The sequence below is a fragment of the Perca flavescens genome, chromosome 18, assembly GCF_004354835.1.
Source record: "Perca flavescens isolate YP-PL-M2 chromosome 18, PFLA_1.0, whole genome shotgun sequence".
Taxonomy (NCBI): Eukaryota; Metazoa; Chordata; class Actinopteri; order Perciformes; family Percidae; genus Perca; species Perca flavescens.
The window spans coordinates 21,885,856-21,911,935 of record NC_041348.1 but is presented as its reverse complement, the minus strand read 5'-3'; the positions used below and the strand labels follow the sequence as shown (position 1 = coordinate 21,911,935).

The 26,080-nt window shown below is 39.5% G+C and overlaps 1 long non-coding RNA gene across 1 annotated transcript; it reads right to left on the bottom strand.

Annotated features, from left to right (window-relative positions):
* Positions 1-2,271: 2,271 nt before the first annotated feature.
* LOC114572808 (uncharacterized) lies at positions 2,272-20,611 on the bottom strand. Its single transcript, XR_003694831.1, has 2 exons — positions 20,182-20,611; positions 2,272-2,648 (listed from the first exon to the last, which is right to left on the bottom strand). It is a non-coding gene; the product is annotated as an uncharacterized LOC114572808 (long non-coding RNA).
* Positions 20,612-26,080: the final 5,469 nt, after the last annotated feature.

Here is a 26,080-nt window from a genome sequence, read left to right as displayed (position 1 = left end):
GATTCATCTGGGAACTAATAGTGGAAGACAATAACCAGCGAGAGGGACCATCTGAAAGACATCAGTAAACATGTGCATAAATCACACTGACCCAAAGCGATGGTAGGAAAAGTCTCTCTCCTCATCTTGTGGTTGGATGAGTACAGGGCTGGCGGCAGGACTATGTTAAGGCTATTCCCAGATTTTTGATGATTTGGTCTTTATGAATTGTGAGAGCTTGTCCTTTCAGTGAACTTTCAAGTAATTATGCATTTTATCAAACAAGCAATCCATTTACACCAAAGTACAGTAGGTGTGACAAGTGTTTCCTGCCAATTGAGGCTAAATCAGCCGTACATCTCCACCTGAATTCACTTGTTACACACCTGGATTTCTTTATGACTTGCAGAGTCACTGCTGGATGTAATTTAGATCATTTTTTTGTCAGAGAATTGAAAGAAATGTGTCATTATAGTGGCGCACACATGTAATTGTGGGTTAAATCAAATTTGTTTTCCTTCACAAAAGACACAGATTGAATAATTTATAACAGAATGGAGATGCATACATAAATGCATATCTGAATTTAAATACGGTACAGTACATCACTTCTGGCATCAATAACTACAATTGTCATAACTTTTCCACCCACGGCAGCTTGGCCTGCCAAATGTTAGCAGAGGAAAGGAGAATGGGCCATAGTCAGCTTAACTGTTATTTAGTTAAATAAATTTGACAAGACAGATGGACTGTGCTATGAAAAGATATACATATATGAATGTTCTGATGTGGACCAGTTTCAGCCTTGAGATACAATTATGTTGCATACTAGAAAAATCTGAATGTAGGCAGCACGGTGGCAGTTTAAAACGATAATGGTGGCAAGTTATCCACTCAAAATTCTTAGTTATGTTTGAAACAACAGACCTGTCTTTGATTTCACGCCCAATCAAACAAAAGCAGGCTTCGCATTTCTAGCTAACACCGGCTAATTTTTTCCGCTGAAATGACAACTTTTGCTATCAGATTCTGTTTTATAAACAATAGACAATAATAATGGTTACGGATTAGACAATATATGTATGTTCAGGGTAGGGGTTTACTGGACGGACAATTAGAGTATGTACTATCTTAACCCTCACAGTTTACTTTTAAAATCTGCATCTGCGATTCAAACAGAACTGTTTAACCTCACATTTATTTTAGGGTTATTTCTGTTTTTGAAATCAGAGATTATGTTTAATGCCAATGAGGGCTAAATCTGAGTAATTTCAGCCTACAGTTACTCCTTCAGCAGCAGACATATTAACACTCCGCTGTAAAAACACATGCACATGAAAAACGTCATACCCGTATATCAACATCCATCTAATCCATATGCAGTGACAATTTTATTGTGCCGATAAAATGCTCGCAACTGCTCTTAAGCACATTGTATTTTCAGCAGGCGTTTTAAAAAGGCTTAAATTACACTCAAACAGCATCAAGATGAATGGATTGGCAGGACTAATGCGAGTGCATTTTTTTCTTCTCAAGACAGGGAATTTTCCTCCCCACAGCCGTGCCAAGAGCAGGAGGGGGAAAATCAACTCCATTCAACTATTTGTCAACTCCCTTTAGAAACATTTAATAGTAATAAAATGTATGGCTCCAGTTTCCAAAGGATACTGCCAGTGAAGTTCATCTCTACGTAAGTGGTTGTAAATGCTACCATTGTTTCATATTTGGATTTATGCTTCAACCTTTCGCTGAGGTTTTAGAATATAAATATTGAAGCCTGTTGGTAGAGTATGAATATAATGTATGTATGCATTTATGTATCTATCTGCTGTTCTGCCAGTCAAATCAGTCAATTCCATACTGCCCACAAGGAATAGAGGTTGGGGAAGATGCACTCGCCTGTCTGTAGGATGAGCAATGACAGAACCAGACAACTTTAAGGAATCCACTGAAGCATTGCTTCCAAAATTGAGTTGCCATATGGCAATGATGCTTAGATGTTGCCTCGAGACAGGTTACAGCATGAACTCATATGTCATGTCTGTCAGCTTCATTGAATTGCTATTAAAAACTGTGATAAAACCTCCATGCATTGGGTTAATATTAGAATAACAGGACAATTGAGAAGACCAGAGTCATCATTTTGAGGTTTGAGCACAAAGTCGAGTCATTTCATCACTCTGTGTGTGATTCCCTCATTCCCTCGGTTTCAAAGACTTTTGGGCTCTTTTCTACATTATTCCATTACTGTGTAATTCATAAGATATAATAAAATATTAGTCATACTATGGATCACAGTTCAAAGTGTAAAGTTTTTATTGGACAGTGTAGATTTGCCTATAATAAGGTCATTAAAACATGGCGTAGTGGATTTTGAATCCGGCAGTATGAAGGGGAAAAGGGAATCATGGTAAGAGTGAGTTATGGACCATCAAGGAGCAGTAAAAGCCAAAGATAAATTAGTATGCATTTCCATTTCTTTTTCTCCCTTTTTCATCCTGGACACAGGGATGCAAATGCTCTGTTTTCTTTAGGATGTGCAATTTTCTCTTCATCCTTTTTGAATCCTCCTGCTGAATCCTCAAGCCATCAAATCCGAGGATTTAAAAGGCCTTTGGCGGCAGTTATGGCTCCCTGCAGAAGCTTCCTCATGATGCCGAGTGGCAACTCTGTGAGGTCAGGGAGGAAAACCAATTTGCAGAAAAAAAAGAGAGATATTCAAAAAACCTGGCAAAACGTCCGCAGTTCAGTTTTATATGGAGCATCAATCAACTCTCTTGCTCTCCTTGCTGTAATTACAGGGAAATGTAAACTTTGTGCAGATTCTGAATCGAGCACTGAAAACATTAAGGGATAAACCCTTCTTTCATAACAGGAAAGAGTGAGTCACTCAATACGATGAATTCCTTTATCCACATTTAGATAAAGATAAAGCATAGTTTGATATGGTCATTGCGCTTAATTCATGTATAGTTGTACAGAATATAACTGAAAAAGATTCTGTCTAACATTTCGTTAACAATTTATACAAAAATCACACATTTATCAAAATAAAAAGATACATTTGAACCTTTTGTTAAGAGTGATTTCATGCACTGTTATTAAGACTTTGTGTTTACCATAATGTAAAATGAAAGCAAATTCTTAGACTTAGTTCTGCTGAATTGAGTGAGGAGAAATAGAGCAGCAACATCATCCACACCCTCACAATGCACATGTGTGCACATGTGTAGATTACATTATGCTCTGGGTCCTACCACAGAAAACTTGTGTAATTTATGGGGAAATAAATCCATCCCCTTCCTGACAATTAAATCCCAACTCTAAAGGGTGGCACAAAAGAAAAGCTCTCATTTCAAAAAAAGGAGGAAATAGTGTGGGCCTTAGCCCCCATCCTAAATCACTCACCATAACACCACCGGCAGTTTCTGCTGTTGAACACTGAATGGGCGCAAGCCTGCATGGGACAACTATGTATCAGCATCAACATTAAAGCATGCATCTGTCACATCCCCAGTGAATCCCTCATGGTTATTTGTGAGCCAACTTCAGATACTGATGGTGCTCAGCTGACAGGTGGCTGAAGTGATGATGGAGTTGTGGGAGCCATATGCAAAACAGAACATTGTGACACTGTACACTGAACAGCTTTATAATGGTTCATGGTTTAAGTTTATGATGATGTCAAAAGTACTACTGCTAAAAGGATCGTCGAGGGATTTTTAGTGCTTAAGATCTTTCACTAGAAATCACAAACGTGTATTTATTATATAATATTTACATACACAAATATAAATAGGCTTGAAATGTATTTGATATAGAAAATGTGTCATCTTTTTTTTTTTTTTGTTGCACAATTACATTATGCTTGAGCGGTAATGCTTTTGAAACTGCAATGGCGTTTAGAGCTGAAACAAGTTGAGTAATAGATTCGGTCAATACATATAATAGTTTTTGACCACTAGTAGCGCTATGGAGCAATATCTGGGTTCCCATTTTGTTTCCATCTTGCAGTGGGCGGCACAATATACTGTACATCCTTCTGTCGCTATTCTGACAGTCGGTGGTGATAATGACTTAAGAGTAATGTGCCAACAAAGGCAGCCAAGAAAAAGACAGCTAGCAAATAATAGAGATGTAAAAGCAATAATCAGGATTGAAAGTATAAGAAAAAAGAATGCACACACAATGCATTAGGGTGAGTAACACTGAATGTGAAAATAACTATATTAATAATAATTTGTTTTCAAGAAAACTCCACAGTGTACCCAGGGAGAGACGCCAATATTTTTAAGCACTGGCACCAAGCCCTTTATTTGGTGGCCAAAGTAAAGTTTTGGTGGCCCGAACGTAAAGGTTATATGAAAACAACAGAGAGAAGGCAACTTAACACAACCTTTTTTAACTGTGACACTTCAATAAATGAACAAGACTAAACAGAATGAAAATGTACAATTATCTAAATTTGAATCTCAAGTTATTCGTAAAAAAATAAATAAAAAATAACAGAAATTCTCTCAGTCTCTTCTTTTCAGTTCATCTTTTCGCACAGGGTTGCAGGTTAGGTTGTATAAGACCATCATTTGTACGTATAACAATAATCTGGACAGTTTCATCCAGCTGTAAACAGTTGACCAGGTTAAGTTTCTGTCATCTAAAAAGGGCCTCCAGTTAGGAGGCAGAACATGCGATTACCTGTAAGCCAAATGGGAAAAATCTGTGGCTTGTTTAAACCAAATAAGTGGGGTTCACAAGTGTGAATTACAGGGCTCATTTTCAATTCCCACGCTGAAAACTTTTTACAAACGGAAGGATCAATTAAGATTTTGCATTCTTAACAGACTGCATTTCCTGAAATTACTGTAAATCATTACACACAATAGAGCTGATGAGGTCACACCTGACAGGAAAGCCTGAGGCAACTGACTCAACAAAAAACAAGACCTGTGGCTTTTTATTTTTATTTTAAAGTGATGGTTGGGAGTAATTTCACCCTAGGCTCATTTGCACCATGACCTCAAGCCAAACACCCCCCTCAGAAGCTTTTTTCACCTGGGTCGAACATTGGGAGAGTTAGCGTAGAGTAGCGTTATCAGCTGAATAGCTTAGCGCAGGGGCTAAATGACCCCACTAATAATGCCTGAAATGATACCAAACTTCTAGAAATTACTCCAAACCATCACTTTAAAAATTCAGTTGTTTGATATTCGTTTAATTTTTTTTAACTTGAAAGGGACATTGTTACCCCTTTAAAGAAAAGTGTTGCATCATGCTCTGAAAATATAACCTCACATCATCATGTTGAGTTGCATTGACTTTCTTTAACGTCCTTAGATTCAATTAGAATGTGATGGTGTGAGTCAACAAGCAGTGTTTTCTCAGATGTGGTGTGCAGACCACAGTGCATCTGTGCAGCTGAAAAACACATTGTTTTCTGAAATATGCAATATCCTACATCCTAAATGTGGATGAAAAGCGAGTGCATGGACATAGCTGACACTCCAAAGAATGTGTCATTGGAAAAAGTCATTTTTTCAGGTATTTCAGACTAACGCATATATGCAAGGATTCTTTTGGCTCGCACTATTCTGACTTTGCCAAAACAGCTGATTTATTTAAACTAATCCCTGTGTGAATTCTGTACCACAGAATCCAAACAACCAGAAGTGTTGCTCCTGGCCGGCAAAGGGTCATTTACTTAATGCTGAATGAATCTCTAATCCTGTGTAAACGTCAGGTCCGTGTAGCGAGAGCTCCTGCAGACAGAGAGATTTTTTGCTGCCTGATCTTTCAGCCAAAAAGTCTGAGCTGTTCCTCAAGCTGGAGACAAGGTCAAGGAAATAATGTTTGATCTGTTATGGCACTCTTATAATTATTTGGACCCTGGAGGAGGACCTTTTCTTTGGCTTGGCTACTGCCATATAATATTTCACTTGTAAGATGTGAAAGCCATATCACTACTCGCGGTGTAAGTACGCTGCTGGAAATTCCTAAATCTTCTTGCAAATATATTCCCCACTCACTGTAGTTCTATTAATTACCATTCGTTCTAAAAGACTCTATAGAGTGCAAACTATTTGTCTGACCTTTTCTTTAACCTGTGTCAGGATTTCTGTTTCTCTCTCCCCTTTCATGTCTTCAGCTGTTCTATAAAGATAAAAGCAAACTGATCTCATGAATTGGCGTATGTATGACACGCCAATTTGTATTCCGTTTTTCCGCCATTGACCTACATTGCGAGTCAATTTCCGCCGTAGCGAGTAGTATAAAGGAACGGGGGAAAACACAGGACTTTCACCCGGGAGAACCGGGTTCGCGTCCCGCGTGTTTTTTTAATAAGCCTTACCCAATGTTTCTTTCCTAAACCCAACCATTTATTGTTCTCCTAAGCGTGTTTTTGTCGTTATTTTCCGTGTTTTTGTCACTGTTTTGTTACTAAAGCCTTTCCCTGTGTTCTTTTCCTTTTTTTTTGGCAATTCAAGGTGCTTTATAAGACATAAAAAGGCATAAATTGACAAACATGATGTCAACATGTTTTTCTTTTAGCTCAATAAAATTTTAAGTATGTATACATCTCTCACATACAGCTGATATTGATATATTTATTTAAATTCTAAATAAAAAAAATACTTGATTTGACCTCTTGTTAATTACAGTATCAGCAAAATACTTTAAAATGTACACTTCACATACTCCAGTGTTTTTCTGCTCATATCATTTTCATAATTCAGCAGAAAATGTAGCGCTCCGTCCAGGACAAATAGTTTATGATAATGTTTGAAATCTTTTATCATGTCAAATCCTCAAAGAGATGAAGGCCTAGACGTGACCCTAACGGGAGTGTAGGAGGAATTTAAAAGCGCTGTTAAAACAATATATATATATTCATAAAAGCAGGAGTAAAAGTGAAGCCAGTGTTATTTCATTCAATAAATCTCCCACAACAGGAGGAACTGGAGAAAAAAAGTGTCTGGCTTATGATCCAGTGAACTTGAGTATTTCTTTTACAAGGGATGGCTTATACAAGAGTTCAGCTTCTTTATAAGATGTCCCGTTTGGTTGGAAGAGCGAACGCACGTGTCTGTTTGAATGGGAGGAAGCGGAGGAGGCCTGGGAGTCTTAGGGAACACTGAGGTGGGTGACTTCTCGCTGCAATCATTGAGGTTTAATTGTTCTGAATGCAGCTGGCGGCGAGTTACTGCCTGTACAGACAGGAGAATGACAGCATGGCAGGTTTACAGGCAGGGGGAGAAGATGGTAAAATGGAGGCCGGGCCAAAAAAAAAAAAAAAAAAAAATCATCTGCAGGGACAATCTCTCACTTACATACTGTACACGCTGTCTCCTCACTCAGACTGACTGTTAAATGTCCCTATTACTGTCTAATACTTGATATGCGCGATTCAGTCACAGTTGAAAAGCCAGGTACGACAACTCACATGGCTGTTAATGATAGGGTGGATTTATTACAGATACAGAAAATTGCCTATTACTTTTAATTATTAATTTAAAATATTTAGTGGAACCAATGCCTTTAAATTATAGATATACACCATATTGAGTCACAGTTCTTTAACAAAATGTTTGTTATGTTTAAAGCAACACTATGGTTACATTCAGACTGCAGGAAAATCTAGCCCAAATCAGATTTGTTCAAATCAGATTCAGGCCACTTCCATATGTGGTCCTGAACATTTTTTTTCAATGCGGCCGCAGTGTGAACAACCAAGGCAAGTTTGATGTGACTTTTACCTCAATAACCCTCGCTGCGCCCTCTCTCTCCGCGGGGGAGGGGCTCCCGGTGCAGCCGTCAACCGGGGCGGACTGTCATCAGTGTGCCGCAACAGCGTTGCCAGGGCAGGGATAGGCCCACGTAAAAAGGCGATGGCGGCAACCCACCCGACCCGTCTGTAAACACGGACCACGGAGTTTAATGCGTCAGACGGTCGCCCTGAGGCGCAATGAGAGTGAGGGCCGGCACGTGCCGGCTGAGGTGGGATCCCGGTCCCTCGGGGTCGGGCGCACCACCGGCCCGTCCCACCCGCACCGTCGGGGAGGTGGAGCACGTGCGAGGGCGAAGCCAGAGGAAACTCTGGTGCAGGCCCGTAGTGGTCCTGACGTGCAAAACGGTCGTCCGGTCACACAGACCTCAAAAAAAGTAGTGAATTTGCAGCCATAATCCCGCAAAAGGCCTAAATATCCAATTTGTCTCTCTGTCTCTTCATTCTTCTCTTCCTCAGCACATGCTCATTAATGTTATGGCTGCCATTACACAAACATTTTGAAATAAAAGCGAAAATGCTGACTCCATAAACTCCCTAACTTTAGTGCAACAGCGTGCTGCGTCTGATGTCATGGTTATTGTTCTTTTGCGCATGCGGGTCATTTCAAAACTGCAAACAGTTCACACTGGAATCTGATATAGGCCACATTTTAAAAGGTAATGTGAACAGCCAAACAAAAAAATCAGAACGGAGCAAAAAATCTGAATTACGCATTAAGACTTGCGCTATGAACGTAGCCTATGTAACTTTTAGCTGCAGCTGTAGTTCCAATGAGACAACCTGTAGGGCTAAAGTTACATAGTGTTGCTTTAAGTAAAAAATATGTATCATTTCATCAGATTTTTAAAACTCACAAACTTCAATGTTGTTACAGGCCTCAAAATACTTAATGTAGCCTACTTCTAGGTAGGTTAAAATATACCAACACATCATATTAGCCAGCTTATTTGGCATGTAAAATATTTAAAATACATCAGAAGTCAGATAGTGCAGTAAAAAGTACAATATTTTCCTATAAAAAGTCATTCAGTAATGAGTAAATGTTTTTGGTTTCTTTCCACTGCTAAAAAAGGGGGTGTAGTCATTATTCAGAAAACAAAATGTGGTCTGCGATTGTCTCCACATGGCTCTCACAGACCGTTCCCCAACTCAACGCTTTGTCACGGTCCTCGACGTCCGATACGGCACAGGGCACTCACACGCACTAACATGCACGAGCGGTCGGACCGGCTATCAAAACAAAGAAGAGATCACAACACACACAGAGGGAGTGGGACTTCATTCTCTGCTCAGGGTGTCATTACTCCACTATATCTTTACAAAGCAAACTGTTGTTTACTGCTATTATTGTTCTGAACATCGAGTATAGCCCCTTAAAATGCATCCACCTGTCTATGTTACAAGATAGTGGCAATATGTGTTTGAATGTGGAGCAGTTGTGAGGAAGTGATTTCAGCTCTGAAAAATAAAGTAAAGAAGCTCATTAAAAGAAAAAGCGAACATCATGACTGTGCAATATGCTATCACTCATCGCTTTTTTCTTTCTCTCCGTCTTTTGCTCTGTTTCTCCTTTTCGCTTTCCCTCCCTCGAATGCCGTGCATTCCTCTTTGTTTGCTCATACCGAGGCCCTCCCTGTGGATCCCGTGCCTGACTTTCCCAAAGCCGATATTAATATCACAGGCCATTGTAATGGAGTTATTTTCATGGAAGCCCCGGAGGAAGTCACGTGGCTATGATTAGTCCCCTGAGAGCCCGGAGTCTCCATTAAGCTCGTTGTTTTAACTCACATAACCATCAATGAAGTGGAAAAGCTGAGGAAGTAGCTATCACTCTGGGCTGGCTGGGGTGTTTTCTGAGCACCTATTTTGTTAATGGGGCCAGAATATTTTCCCTCTCTCATTTTTGGAGGCGGAATTATTCTTAAACTGTGGCTTGCAGAAAGAGCCTACACATGTGTGCGTTTACATTGACCTACCACCATTAAGATTGATAGCGATGGGATCTGGTGGTTAACACACTGTTTAAGCCCGGAGAAAAAAAAAGGGGGAAAAAACAACATAAGGAAAAGCACAAGGACTCACACACACTCACCAACTACACGCAAGGGTGAGCTCCAATGCATCTGCCATCAGGAAGACAACGTGAGTTAAGATGGGGAAAAAAGCACCACCCTGGAACACATTTACTCTGTCAGGTTACTACTTAAACACACATGACTGAGAAAAGCAGACTCTGCCACATGCATGCTTCCTCTCATAATTCTGTTCACCTCTCTTCTTGACCTAAAAGCCACTGGGCCACTTCCAAGGAAACAGGAAGAACTGGGCCAGCGAGGCAGTTGACAGCTTTCAGATGGACTATTGGTGAGATCTACCATGTTCAGAGGCTTACTGTGAGGAAGTGAGGGCTGTTCCCACTCTGCATAATGCTATTACCCAGACATGAGCCACATAATTGTCAAACCAATTCTTTTTGCTGTCAGCTAATAATGGCGGTGGGAGAAAAAAGGGCAGACCCAAAATCTGAACTGACCTTTAAAAAGGAATTTGCCTGAATTATGAGTTTGGATTTTCTGGCAAATCATTGATAATATTATTCACTCTAAAATATATAACAGACTTTTTTTATCAATGGAAATATCAGACTGTGAAATAAATGGATCATATTTTCAGGCCGGGGGATTTCTGCCTGGTCTTCCACTTAAGAAGTTGATATTCATGAGTAAAAAAACTCACTGCCCGCTGTATTAAATATATCACATTTAGACTTTGGATTACTGAACACACACACACACACACATATATACATATATATATACACATATACATATATATATATATATATATATATATATATATATATATATATATATATATATATATATATATATATATATATACATACATACATACATACATACATACATACATACATACATACATACATACATATATATATATATATATATATATACATACATAGTTTAGACGGAGACAAAAGGTCAACGAAGGGTCATGAAATAGCTCAAGCATCCATTAACACTTGAGGAAACATGCATGGCTGAAAAAACAGGAACTGGTTGTCAAATAAGAGCCTGCTCTGGGCTGTATAATGGACACGGTGCCCTCAAATCACTGAATGTTACCCAGCAGGCCTTGGACTTAATAGCTGCTCACCATGCTGTCTTCACCCGCTACTCTGCATCACAGTACTCGTGCTTTCCAAGACACATTTCAAGGTTTTTTTTTTTTTAATTGTGAAAATCTGGCGATTTTATTGTTATTTTTTCCTATTTTGGAAAATGTAAATACCATGGTGGTCACATCATCGTGCAAAATGGAAGATGGCTAAGGCCTTCCATTCAGTCACATCTGCATGTCGTCCAAAATGATGTAAGCAAGTTCCCATCACTTTCCCTTATTAATGTCAGTTCCATGTTGGGCGCTGAGCTACATAAACACCCACACACATGTTAATAATGCACACGCAGCAAGACTCTATGTGGGCCCCATTTGACCTGCGTGTGTTAAACTGACACACATATAATACGCCATCTATCCCCCCTGTTCCCCACGCTGCTTGGTCCCGACTGGGCCGGTTGGGGGAAATGGAAGATCCACATGGAGCTTGTGACACCGCGGCCCTCTGCTTTTCCCCAGTCACCAAGACCAGAGGAGGCCGACCGGCCCGCTGCACATTAACTGGAACAGGTGCAGTGAGCGGGGGCTTGTTTTTTCTTCATTGGCTCCTCAGGAAATCATAAAGCAAATATATTGCTGGAGGACGGTTTTCGGGGTGCCCTGTGAGCAAACTGAGAGGGGAAATGGATCAACGAGCGGCCACCGGGGACAGTAAATCAACAGGCTAAAAGGAGAGCTGAATGTACTGTGGAGGCCCCGGGAGCCCAGCCCAAGGCCAGGGCCTCTGTCAGTCAGAGGCTGGTGTTAATGTCAAAGCCAGCTGGACCTGGCAGCACACGCCTATAAGGAAATGATTGAGCTGTCTGTGTCAATCGCCAGTGTACCACTAGAGGCCATCATGTCACAGGCCAGCATTTTGGGGAACTTTAAGGTTACGTTTTTTTTTCACCCAAATTTCTCTTTCATATCTTTCTGTAGCCTTGACATCTGGGAGAGGATTAGATTTTGTTGCCTGCTCCAAGGCAACCCAGAAGCTGTTTTTTTTAGTCATATTTTTATGACTACCAATATAAAAATGACTCTTCCTTTGGAATAAAAAGCTGAGACAAAGTCATGCATGGTGAGATTTATGTATTTCTGTGTGAAGCGCATTTTCCAGGAGAGCAATAGTGCAGTTGAAAATGTAGGAGCCTTTCGACACACTCTTTGGAGTAATGGGTCCTCACTAATCGATTTGTCCTGCCTGTTTAAGCTCCAGTAAGATCTCCCTGTGCCTCTGTCAAATGCCTCAGTGCACACACACATTTCTCACTGGCTGGAAAACCCTCTCTCTCTGCTACTGCACTTGATTCAATCACCGTCAATCAGGAACATATGGTGTTTCTTGCGGGACTACCCCTCCCCTGCCTACCACTGCCGCCGCCACTGTATCCAGTGCCACACACACACACACACACACTTTTTCTCTCGCCTAGTTAACAAATTAGAGCAGTTGAGGTTTACTGCAACTTCATACAGGCCGGCGCTGCCATGGGAGGCCCAGACATGCTGGTTACCTTGTGAATGGGGCATTATTATGAGCTGAAGACACAAGTTGGTCCAGGCCAAAGTTTCTGATCGAGTGTTTCAACACATCATATAGGGAAACAGCTGTACTAGAAATTAGTACATTCTCCATGACATTGACAAATGTGCTGCTGTAGAAGCCGACAGTTCCCAAATCTCCCTGGTCTTACACACACACACACACACACACACACACACACACACACACGTCTGTGTGTGATCACTCCAGCTAATCATCTATCTGTCAATCTACTTACTGTTGCCAAAGTACAAATTGGAGGGTTGTGCAACACAATCTATAGTTAAGAGACAGCGGCATGTGTCACTAATGTGTGACCAAGCATTAATCAAACTTCATATGCTGGCTCATTTAAAAGCATGTTAAAAAACAAACTTAGCTGGATTTGTCAGAGCGTAAAAGTAATATTTGGTTACTTTTGAGTAAGGAAAAGGACAAAAAAGCAGGAAAATATACGCCGCACTTACTATGAAGCTTCAGAAAATGCAGCAAAGCTAGACCAGGAGTCATGAACTACATTTTTCAAAAAGGGCCAGAATTTTTTCAAGCAGACACTCCAGGTGCCAGACTTTCAAATAAAGAAAATTAGGGCTGGACCCGAATATTCGTTTGGTGGGTTGGTATTCGATTTTAAAATTTGACATTCGAATATTCGGTTGTTGTTTTTTCTCGGCGGCGCAGATTACGGCTGAGTTGTATTATTTTCTTTTACTTTGTAACAGTTGTGTACATGGCTGTATATTTTGAAGATTTAATGCTTTAAAGTTATAAAAACGCTGATGAGTGGAAGTTTTATCGAGGTTACAGCGACGCCCCAGTCACAAAGTGTCCCGTTGACGGGAGGGTGATCCTTGAGAGGTTAAAAGTTTATTAATTCTGAACGCGTCTGGCCTGTCTATCTATATTGCACCAAATACAACACTGCACTCCCTTGTGAAGTCGTTTGGATGAAAGGTTCTCAAAATAATCAACATGCAAACAGACAGACACATAGAGATTCCTGCCTTTATTAGAGATAATATGTTCAGCCCCCTCACTTCGAAGCTTCGAATATTCAATGCTCATTACTACCGAAGCTTCGAAGCTCAAAAAATGGTATTCGGATCAGCCCTAAAGAAAATAAAATGATACTTAATACGCAGCTTCTTGTTTGATATTTTCACTTTCTTACTAAATTAATGCTATATCTTTTTTTTTACATGTATTAGTGTAAGCAAACCCCTAAAAACATGGAAAATCCATAATGATAACTAGATAGGCTACTGAACTAGAAAATGATCTCAGATTAGGGGGCAGTTCACTGAGGAGTGATGGTTAAAATCTTGATTACTGAAATGTAATCAGTGTCTTGATTGGTGGAAAATGCTTACAGAAAGAAAGGCCTGTTGTCAGGTAAAAATGTTACTGTCAAAGAGCCTGAAGTTAAAAGTTGTGGAAAACAGCAGCTGTAATGACGAATGGACTGATAAGCAGGCTAGCATTTGTCCTGTATGCCTCATTTGAAATAAGACAATGTTGTTGCTAAATAATACAACCGGTAACATCATCAAGAATGAAGAAAGTGCCGTCATTCACATGCATATTAAGTAGCCGCATGTATATGTTGTGGTCTTATAATACATCCATAGGTTTACCGCTCCAGCGGAGAGGATGGCTCGTTTAGACAGCAGCTACGTTTACAAGAGTTTGTCCAAAGTTCAAGATTGGTTGCAAATTAAGATAAACAGTTAGACTACAAAACTGATATCTTTCATTTTAGCTTGTTTGTAAAAGTCGCTATTTGCAGAGTAGAGCTGCGTTTGCAGAGTAGAGCTGTGTTTACACAGCGTGGTGGACAACAGTGGACAGCACAGACAGAGCAGACTGAGATATCGGTTTCTGCGTGTTCATGCCTGTAGAACAGGTAGGTAGGTATTGATAAGTATTGTATTGTACGTTATTGTATTAGTCTATAGTTCTTGCAAATTTAAATTAAGTTAACTGGTGATTTTCGTTGTTTGTATTCTTCACCTGCTAGCTAAATTGCACGTGACTGTTGATTTGTTAGCGACTGATGAATTCCCTTGCTCACGTTTGTATTTTAGGTGCATTATTTACATGCTGAAGTAGTTACACTGCATTAAGATAATGTAATTAATAGTGAGTTTATTGTTATTTGCTACAGAACGCTTAGCCTATATGTCAAGATCAAAGTTGGCCTATGTAGTAACAAAAAAAAATACAGTTTAATCACAACAGAAAATATGCCTCATTGTGTGTGAATAGAGGTGAATAAATATATATGTTTGTGTTGCAGCGAAGTGTCAGTTCCGTTTCATTACACAACACTTTTTCTGACCTTATTGAATCCCGCCCCTGACAAATAACCCATATTACAAAAAAAAGACTAAAACACACACTACAACTAATAAAAACTAAAACTAAGCATTTAAAAAAAAAATAATAATAAACTAGCAAACCAGCTTTAAAAACTAATTAAAACAAAATTTAAAAAAGTCAAAACGAAATAAAAATAAAAACTAATGAAAAATGCAAAACTATAATAACCTTGGTATAGGATATTAGTTTGTTAAAGTTAGTTATGTGTAGGTATGTAGCGATCATTTAAAAGACATGTTAATGTTAAAATAAATGTACCTACACAAGTAGTTATGTATATCTCGTATGTTTGCCATCTTATGGACATAATGTGCAAAAATAGTTATTAGTATAGTATAGTTATATTAGTTATTCGAACCGGTGTTTTTTTAGAAGAAACTAAGCTCATTTTTGGCCAGTTTTGACAGCTCTTATGTGTATTGGGATTGATCAGATGAGAAGAAAAATGAAAGGAGCCTGGTTTGTTTGCTTTCCTCACTACCGTTTTCAAGCTGAACAGCCAACAGCCAACCGCGGCCGACACCAATTTAAAAAGGCTGACACGTGGTGACACACAGGGACACACCGCACAAACTAGGGCCACAGCCGTCAGTCCAAGTTGGCCCGACGGCCGTCAGTTGCTTTGGCGTGTCAAGGCATTTAAGGCAAAAGTGTTGGGTTAGGATTAGGTGGGGTTAAAAGTCCGGACACAGTTCACTCTGGAAAGTGCAGTGGAAAAATACAACAGCAGTACCAGTAAGTGCTTAGCAAAAATGGGATTTCCACTTAATGCTTTACAGATAATTGAGGATTTCCACTTTAGGTATTACAGGTAATTGTAATTATGTGGTGGAACTCAGAATAAACAGTGGTTCAGTTAAAGTACAGTAAAACTACAGTTCTTTGCAAGTGATCGTGTCAGTGATTTGAGGTCCTGCAGTAAGAGTGTGTGGTTTAGGAGAGAGTGAGTCTACCAACGAGCTCACTAGGTATTTTGCAACTTAAACGAAAAACTTGAGCCAGAGAGAAGTGAAACTACTTCTGGGGTTGAGCTGCCGGAGCAGCTGGAAGGCAGCATGTTCCAAGGTCCATGTAACAGAAAAATAAAAACGTTACTTCCCCATTTTTACACTATATGTTAATCCATACTAAATAAAAAAAGTCTGGTGGAGAAGGGGAGGTGTGATATATAACATGCTGAGAAGTTAGTAATGATGTGTCAGTGTTTTAAAATGTTGGTTTAAATACTGTGGCTGGGATACAGACAAGATCATTCTTAAGGTCATTTAACTGGTGACTAGTAACTCAATTTCTGCAGAAAACTATATTGATACCACAGCAGCTTTACTTCCTCATTCTGACAATGACACATTGTGACTGTTTCCTGTTCTATTATCATCAGCATTACAGGTTGCCAAAGACTGACAAAGAAAGATCAAGGTAAATAACCCAGAAAAGTTAAGCACTATAACACTAAGTCACGGATTAGTAATCATGAAAAGTTTATTTAAGGTTGATTCTGCAAAACGTACTAGCCTGGTTGACACCAGACCCTTCTCAGTTGTAACTGAGAGTGGGTCTGGGGAAGGTTCATTCACAGCCCATTTCCAAAGGGGCGTCACCAACGGACGCCGCTCATATGCTTCTGGGCGCAATTGGATAGATCTAAAACCAATCAGATGTACAAAATCTGCTTCAACGTCGCAGCGCTATCGTCATCATGTAAAGCCCGCTTCGACGGTTGTGATTGGTGCCTCGATTTGGAAAAATTGGAAATGGGCTTGAATGGGCTCTTAGCCAGACTGACTTGCAGAGCAAATCTCAAATTTGCCAGAAGTTCGTCAGGGTTTTCCCAGGCTACAAACATACTGTACATCAAAATAATTTTGCTGGTTTGATGATCAGATGGATGAGCAAGATGTCGCCCTGGCAACCAAGTTCAAAACTCAGGTCTTAAAACCAAACTGTTCACAAACCTAATGATAAAACGAGGCTATAGACCACACGCTAACTTTGAAGAGGAGAGTGACAGAGTGTTTTTGACATTCCCAGTTTACTCTCAGCAGGTCTGTGATGTGCAGCCAGACTGGAAACATCACCAGGCTCGAGGCATGTTGTTATTCTTTCTGCCCTGCAGAGTGGCAGAGACAAGCTAAATATCTACCTATAAATTTGACCCGGTGTAGGTCAGGCTGCTGGCTGAGCATCAATAGGGTGTACCTAGTGTGTGCCAGAAAGCAGAGCCCCTTTTACCACAGAACTGCTCATATATCCGACTCCTCACATCATTCTGACCTGCTCTCCACATGATCACAGCACCTGAAATTCAAATTACGAAGTGTATTTTAACATTGCGGTGAAATGTTGAAAACATAACATTTCAGTGTTTAAAAATGTCTGTCAAATGTATCATGATACATTGGTGCTATTAGAGTAAACAGATACTGCTGGTGCTGCTGGTTGTCAAAATTAGGACTGCAATACCCATAAACCCAAATAATCTGTTGCAATAGCTAATATACCTGACCCCGCTGATCCCTATGTAGTGTTGTTCTAAATGCATTTATCTCATCTTTGTCTTTAAAAATAAAAAACGTATTGAGAATCATTTTTGTCCATCTGTATGTCATTTGTTTCCGCCTATACTGTTGTGACAAACTTTGAAACCTTTAGTGGAGGAGAAGTGCTGTGTTTTGAGAAAAGCAATTCATGACATTTATTGTAAAATCTGAGCTGCAAAAAAATTTATTGATATTGATTGATCTTAAAATACAACATTATGCACCTTTAAATCTGACTGAATTGCAATTTAAGTCAAATACACGTGTGTATATAAAAGTTGCTATCTCTGCAAGTTGACTTAAAAGAAACTGTACAGCCACGTTGCAGTGTTTGCTTTAAATATTAGATATTAGATTAACGTGAGGGACAGAAGGATTCATTATACATTTTCACTGTAAGAAAGTTCTTACCCTAAAACAATAATGGTTGAAAACCATACTCAAACAGGTCATCGTACTGGAGACGTCGCAGTAACTTTCCGCCCCTCATCATTCAAGTTTTATTTATGTTTTGGCTTTAGTATATATGAAATGTGCTGCACTAATCAGTCAGCACATTTCCCTGGCTTGGTAACCTCCCTCAGATTCGCATGGGTTTTATGTTGACACGACCGCCATCACCATCATGAAAAGGCACATGGTGAGTGGGTTGCGTCCAATTTCTTCTGACCGAGTTGACAAACAGTCACAGTCTAGATTATACACTTTTCAAAATGCAGCGTGGGCTGGGAACTATTTTAGCCAATGCAAAACCACATATTTCATACACATTTCTGCCAAGAGGGTAACACAATCTCACATCCCACTGGCAAAATTAATGTTTATGAGTATTTTTAATGGGCTACCTCAGGACCAAGCTTTTTAAAATTATGCCAGCGCTACCAGAGCCTGTGAAATGATTTCAGAGCTATAAAGGAAGCGCTATGTTCTACCACCTTCCCTGTAATTGAGAGCAGCTCCCTTCAACAAGTCATGGGAGTTATGGCAATGATGGAGAGGCCTCTTTATTGAACGTTTAGTAAATCAGTGCTGAAGTTTCTACAGTTAAGTTGGAAATGTAGACAGGGCACTGGTCTAAATGTTCACTGAAGAGATTCAGTGTAATTAATTGTGCCTGTAGTTACACAGTTGTTTGCACTATGGAAGCAAACTATGGTTTTAAGACAAATGTCTAATGCTTAGAAGACAACTAAATAAAAACCTATCAAACAATGTAAGCTTGTTAGTTTCTGGAGTAAGCCTTGTGTTGAATTCTACAAATTCAGGATAGTGACTCGAGATTTATTTTGAATGCAGCTGTAATTCTTACAAGTGATGCTCCGTAGAAGCTGAAATGTGCTTACAGAAGCTTAAGGGTTCTGTGTGGGGCTAAAAGTGTTCTGTGCAGGCTTAAAACTAAGACCTGAACTCAGCCCGTACCATCCCTTTAAGACCAGACCTAACCACATACTGCAAACAATTCAGACCCAAACTGGACCTGAGACCTGCAGTTATATTTTTACTCTATTCCATTCTTTACTGACCATTAGCTCAACAGGATTATGCAACACAGTAGCTACTCTGTCTCTTTCGCCCTGCCCACAGGGTATTACGTATCTAATTGCAACACATGACATGGATGGATTCAGACTATTGGCACAGATAGAGAAAGAAAGAAAAAAAACATGTCTTAATAAATTCATTTCAAAATAATCAAACATTAACCCTACCTGAATCCATGTTACTTGCATGGTAAGAACCACATTTAGTTGCTTGCTAATGTAGACCAAGAATGTGAAGATCTGAGAGGTCTTGTGAAAAATGTGTTTTGTTGTATAATGTTGTAACCTCAGAAACACAAAATGTTATACAAACATGCTCCTTATGGTTCCAGCATTCTGCTAACAAGTTTATCCTGCACCACTAGAAGCCTTTTGTAAGTGACTTATTTGACATAGCATAATAATCTTGACCGTAAGCCAAAAATGAATAAAAACATGGGCAAGTTTGGCTACTGTAAATCTGTGTGCATCAAACACTGATCGAGAGCTGCTGCTCACAATGAAAGTATTGGCACTTGTTAGTGGATAGAGCGGAAGTAAAACGGGACTACTAGTCAAAACAGGAATCATTCATTTTAATCACCAAGTCCAGGAGACAATAGAGTTTGTCTTGTTGTCATTGGTACTGAGACAGTTTGAAAAGGTTCAGACTTTCACAGCCCATACTGACACAACAGAAAGAGGCTCAGTTCCTGCTCTTGCTGGCCTCATAAACTGCACCCTCAGTTTGTTTACTATCAACCCAACAATAATAATATCTATCTAAATTGTTTTTGAATTTGTGTTTTCACTGCTCTAGCTACACACTAAGTTGGTAACAAACTATAGGCTGGCAGACTTATTTAAAGACAAAAACTCAAAAGGGAAAAACAAAATACACAATTCACCATCACTCTCACAGGTAGGCTAGCGTTATGCCAACAAGGTCTTAATAATAAATTGAAATTCTCTCTGTAGCTAGTCCTTGCACAGTTTCATGTAACCTCTTTTCAGTTAGCTAGCTAATGCTTTTAAATTTCACTAGCTAGCTACATCCAAATGTTTAAAATATTCAGATATCCTTAAACCCATGGTAAATACACATTACACAAATGGAAACTTCACTAATAGAATCAATAAATTAAACAATTAAAATTGCGATAACTGTGAGCCCACACTTTAACTATAACGTTAAACAAAAAAAAAATGCTTATGAATACCAATGGCTGTGTCAATAAAAAGTGGGTTACTCACAGCAGTTATACGTTTCTCACAGTCCCTTGAGGCTGGAAACGGCTGGTTGCTTGGAAACAGCTCCTCCTTAGCGGCGGAGAGACGTCATGGTCCACGTTGCCAGAGGTGCGACCTTAGCTATACTGTCTGTGACTGTCTCCTGTTTTCGTCCCGTCAAAAGTCGGCTAAAAGGCGCTAGTTTAGCGTTAGCGCTGTTGCTACTGCTAGCATAGCTAGGAAACTGATAGTAACACCAAAACAGTCTGTAAAATACTCAAGTTAATCTCAGCATGACCAGTCCTCCACAACATTTTTTTCCTTAGTCAGCACACAGGTTGTTATGTTTGACAGGCAGTCCCTCACACACCTGTTATTAGGCCTATAGCTACCTATCTCTGCGCTCACCCGAAGCCCAGTCAATCAAGGAGCCTAACTTTCCTGGGCTGTGGCTGTCAACTGTCCGCCTGATTGCTTTAAATTTTTCTATAAAATATGTGACATTTTGATAGATTTGAAATGGCTAAAATGCGAAATTTCTGATAATTTTGCCAAAGAAATAAACATTTTCAACAATGTAAACATTGTCTTATATAAATGGAAACAAAATAAACAGCAGGACTTTACAAGTTATGTAGACCAAACAGGATGTCCCTTCAGACTTTACAACTGTTTTGTTTTATTTGGCTTATATCTGTCTATCTATCTTATATCTTTTTGTCTGTTTATCTGTTCTGCTGTGCAGGTGATGTATCCTAATTTATCTGGCTTTGAATAAAATTCAACCAGTTCAATTGTAAGAATTTATTTTTATTTATTAATTTAATGTTTAGGCTATTTGAATGGCAACAAGCAGCATACATCAATGCCACATAATTTGCAACACCAGTATTGCAAGTTAGTTCAGTAAAGTAAAACTAATTGTGACATTTATTAGACCATGTACTCTACACACCATACAACCATTACAGCTGCATTGGAATTCATTAAAGGTTATCAAGTTGTAGGCTACTGTACACTCAATATACGCGTTTCACTGTCTTCTCTAGAAAAATAATGATGACCACAGTGTTACAAGAACAGTGCAAAAGGAAAATGCAGACACATTTGCTATTATTAAAAACTCATCAATTACAGTATGTTTGCCAAATTATGTTATTATGAAGACATTTGTATAATGACATGGGATGTGTCTGGGCAGCTGTGTGTTTAGAAATCTTTTCCTCCTGACCCCAGTCAGATTAACCGTGGCTCTGTTTTAGGGGTTAAATCCAGTTGTCAGGAAGATGAAATGTTGCGTCAACGTGAATGGATGTGTGTGTACGGCTACCACTGTGAGAGGATCTGGGAACCCTTTATCACCTTCCCGAGCTGTTGAGCAAAAATAATGCCCCCTCTGTTATCCTCATCAGCGGCGCAGTGAGCAAGTCTGAAGGGATATCCTGTTGGTGAAGTAAACGCATTCATCCTGCTTGCGACGGTTTTGGTGACACAAGATTTACAAAATGTTTCACCCGACTCTTACCTCTTTACAGTACTCTGCATATAGCGTAATGGACCTTAGATCCTCTGTTATTTCAGAAAAAAAGAAGGATTCTCAAAATGGTGCCAACTTGTGCAGGGTTAACACTGAGACCAATACCAGCAGGTCTGTTCTCACTTACTTTGACAGCCAGGATTTTAAAGACACACTTTAATTGATTTTAAGGACTTGCACTTTATGTAAGGCAAGCAAAATATTCTGGGCTTAATTTAAACTTATTTATGACCTTCATAAAAATATATGTACACACTGATTTCCACATTTTAATTTCAATGAAAAGTAAACTTCCCTTTTTAGGTTGAGAAAATTCTGTGATGTCTTCACTTTATGGTTAAAAACTTGACCGGAAACCATCTCTTTTCAATATATTCCAAAAGGTAAGGGGGTCTTTACCTAATAACATGCTTTTTTTGCCCTTAATGTTAAGTCATATTCAATACACTGTAGCATTAAAATAAAGTGAACAACCTTTGTGCTTCAGTGTGAAGGGTAGGTTTTGAAAGCAGATTACTCAACAGCCAACTCAATGACTTAAGCAAAGTTTTAAAACCACTATGAAACAATTCTGTGGGCTGGGTAAGGAGGAACCATTAAGTAGTTGAAGTAATTCAAAACATCCACTAACCATAATACACTGTGTGGTTTCTGATTTCTGGAAAAGTGAAGTACTTAAAAACAATCGCATTCGAAACATTTCATCCTTCTCTTCATTTCTTCCCTCTTTATGGCAACAAACTCCACCGTGGGACAAATATACCCCGATATACCTCAGATTATGGAGCTGTATCCTGCTATCACAGCTTGTCCCTTTTGTCTGACCCAAACCACGTTTGTGGTGAAGCTCCTGTCATACCAGCAAAAGCAATGACATTAACATCAGAAACCAGAGGAAGCCCGGTTGCAGGCCACCCAGGTTTTCCAGGGGTCTGGAGAGCCATGGAAAGTATATCTTGGACAAGTCACCGGACTACCCTTGCATTTCCTATTATTAATTTTACGCAGGCGACCAACCCTTCTCTGTAAATCATACCTGTGGTTTAGGAAGGGCCGATGGGTCTTTTCTCTCTTTTCTCTCTTATTCATGATGAGGTCTGCTCATTGTCTGTCTTTCTGTCTATCTGCTTATCCATATGAGATTATGCGTGTCACTTACAAAACATCACTTTCAAATGATATAGTCTTGAAAAGCTATTGAGATTCAGGCATGTGACATTGAGGTTTGAATGTAAAAGGTCTGGACAAGTTGAAAGTGCCCTTCCTTTAGTAGTGCCTTGTGTTTAGCACATTTTTGTTATTGCAGCATCAGAGCTACTTAAGAAAGGAAACTGTGGTGAGAACTGACAACTCATAACCCCCTTTGCCCTTCACCATAAGCAGAAGAGGCACAGAGAGTACTACCCTCTCAACTCAATATAACGCAGACACAGAAGGTTTAACACCGGGGTTGAGGAGGCTGTTAGAGGCCCATTCAAAGGTTTATTTTACTGTGCATTTTCTTTAGCTTAGACTTGACAATAATGCAGCAACATTATTTAATGTTTGTGGTAAAAGGACAGTAAACGACTGCAAAACTTAATAAAAAACATATTTTAGCAAGTTTTAATTCCTTTGGTTCATTGTAATTCATGAAGCTTGGAGGAATTTCAAGGTCTTTTGCATTTCAGGATTATAGCCACCCACACAATATATGAGCCTGTCAATGTAAAAATAAAGTTGATTGAGATAGATATCTGATGCACAAATTAAAGTTGTATGGTTAGCTATCGATATATGCATACCACTGTATGCTGTATGCCAGTACAAACTGTATTCCCCTCAAAATATTTCACCCATTGTGGGCCCTCCTGTCTCAAAATAGAGACTTTTTGACAACTTTAAACAGTAGTTTGGCTCACAAATGACTAATCTTCCTTCAGAGTTAAATGGATCTGCATTTAAAGCGTCTCCAAGCTGTCCCACCATTTATAGAAATATGTCGAGCAGAAACCACACAGGGAGTATCAGGTACATCTTTTGTTTAATACAGTAAGGCCATTCATACCTCTTTTTGTTATTGTATGTGCCTTAATCCCATTTGCAAAAATTAGATTTTTATCTCCCTGGTGTGTTAAGTCCTGCAGTACCAAGGGAGGGAGAAACTGCCTGTGGAACCTCAAGTAATTGCTAGAGTCATTCCTTTTTAAGTTTCTGGCATGTTCACTGCGAGGATGTGGCAGCTCCTGCTGCGATGCATTTACTTAACTGGAGTCCATCAGAACACGACTGTAAGGTATAACAAGTACTGAGCTGATAGGGATCATAAAGGAGTGGTAATGACTTGTGCAGAAAAATGGAAAAAAAGAGAACAACACTAAATACCAGCTGTGGAATGTAGTATTAAGTACATTTACTTAAATACTGTACGTATTACAGCTACGGTAGCCTTCACGCTTCAAAAAGCCGGTCTCTTGCTCTTTTCAATATCCTTTTTCTTTTTTTTTTTACATGTTGTGCATTCTTAGCGGTCTTCTTAAAGGTGCTCTAAGCGATGTCACGCATTTTTTAGGCTACAGCATTTTTTGTCACATACAGCAAACATCTCCTCACTATCCACTAGCTGCCTGTCCCCTGAACACACTGTAAAAAAAATGCGGTCTCTGTAGACCGCCCAGGCTCCACAAACGGCAACAAAACAAACTGTGCCAACCTGCACCACGAAACATAAACAGTGTTCCAGCCAATAACAGACAAGAAGGATTTGGGGGTGGGGGTTGGGGTGTTAGTACGCGGAAGGGAGGGGGGAGGGGACGGGATGAGGAGGCGGAAGGGGCGAGCTAGCCTCTGTTTCGTTTGACAATTCTTTGGACGTCAACAAGAAGTGACATCACCCAACATCGCTTAGAGCACCTTTAATGATAGCCATTGGTAAACCTACGTTCAGAATCTTTCCATTTTGTTCAGAGTTGGAGGGGTTGTGAAACTTTTTCCGGTCTCTTGCTCTTTTCAATATCCGTATTCTTTTCCTGTTCCTGAAATTTGGATTTTGAATACGTGTGATCCTCCATGTTTCCTTCTTCAAACTTGCCGGGGCCGGGAAGCGACGCTACCCATTAGCAGCACCTGTGAGTCGAAAACGCAAAAGACGGAGCAGTATAGCCTGTATGTCCCTTACCGGCTAACGTATTTCAAGATGGCACATCATTATGGAGCGTCTACCCCAGTTCATGCAAGCGCAAATGTAAAATTCCAAGCTAATAGGAATACTTGAAATTGACGGTGGTGGTCAATATTCATGAAAAAGGACAAGTTTGTGAAGGGCAATACAGATTTTGATGATGAACTGCAAACGTTACACACTGGGGCTTTAAAATAAATACTTTCGAATGAGTAATATATAGCCTAATGAGTTATTCATTTTGTAATTTTACTTTTTTTTCCAACTACAACATGAATTGTTACTTACACATGAGTTCATCAGCATTACTAATCTAATAATATAATATCTAACAGTATAACGCTATTTTTCTGCACTGGGTACTTTTACTTTTGATACTTGAAGTACATTTTGCACTTAGCATTTTCAGAGTATTTATGCATTATAAGTTAAGGGTCCATCAGAGCTAAATACTCAAACAATAAAAATTCCTTTTCAAACTAAGCATAATTCAAGTCTTTGTTGACTTAGTGAATGACTGCTTATGTTTAGTTGCTGAGCAGTGAGAAAGTTCAGCTTAAAGACAGCTGGACTCATAAAGATGGACCTACTTGGAATGCAGCAGTAAAGCTGAGCTGTGGAGAGTCTCTGTGTGAATGTGTTTAGATTCAGTGTCATCTGAGTGCATTAGGTAGAATGTAAACACATGCAGCAGACATTTACTGAAACCAGTCTACTTACACGTGGAGCAAGCAGGCGGCAATTGTAGCCGCGTGCAAACCTTGAATCTGACCAGCCGTATTGATTTAAACACTATAAAGGTTTTGTGCACTGAAGGGGGTGAATGGACCGACTGTAGTGCTCAAGTCATCATCTCCTCGAGTCTCCAGACAGATAGCTTGAGGAATTTTTAAACAAAGTTGGAGAAATCCATCATATCAAAACCGTTTTAGGTTTTATTCGGCCCCTGGTATCTCTCATCTCTCTTGGAACATGACAGTAATTACAGCCATCAAGGTGCTTGTCTGGAGCCATCAGCCAAGAGTGTGGAGACTGCTTCTCATCAGCTCATCTGACATGGACTTCTGACATCACCGCTCCGTTTGTATTAACAGAGCCTTAAATATGTAATGACGATAATTGCAGACAGGCCAGATTTATTCAGAGTTGTTGCACTGGTCTAATTCATTCATTAAGTTAACTGTTACTGGGAGGATACTCTTATAAACAAGGTACTATAAGGTAAC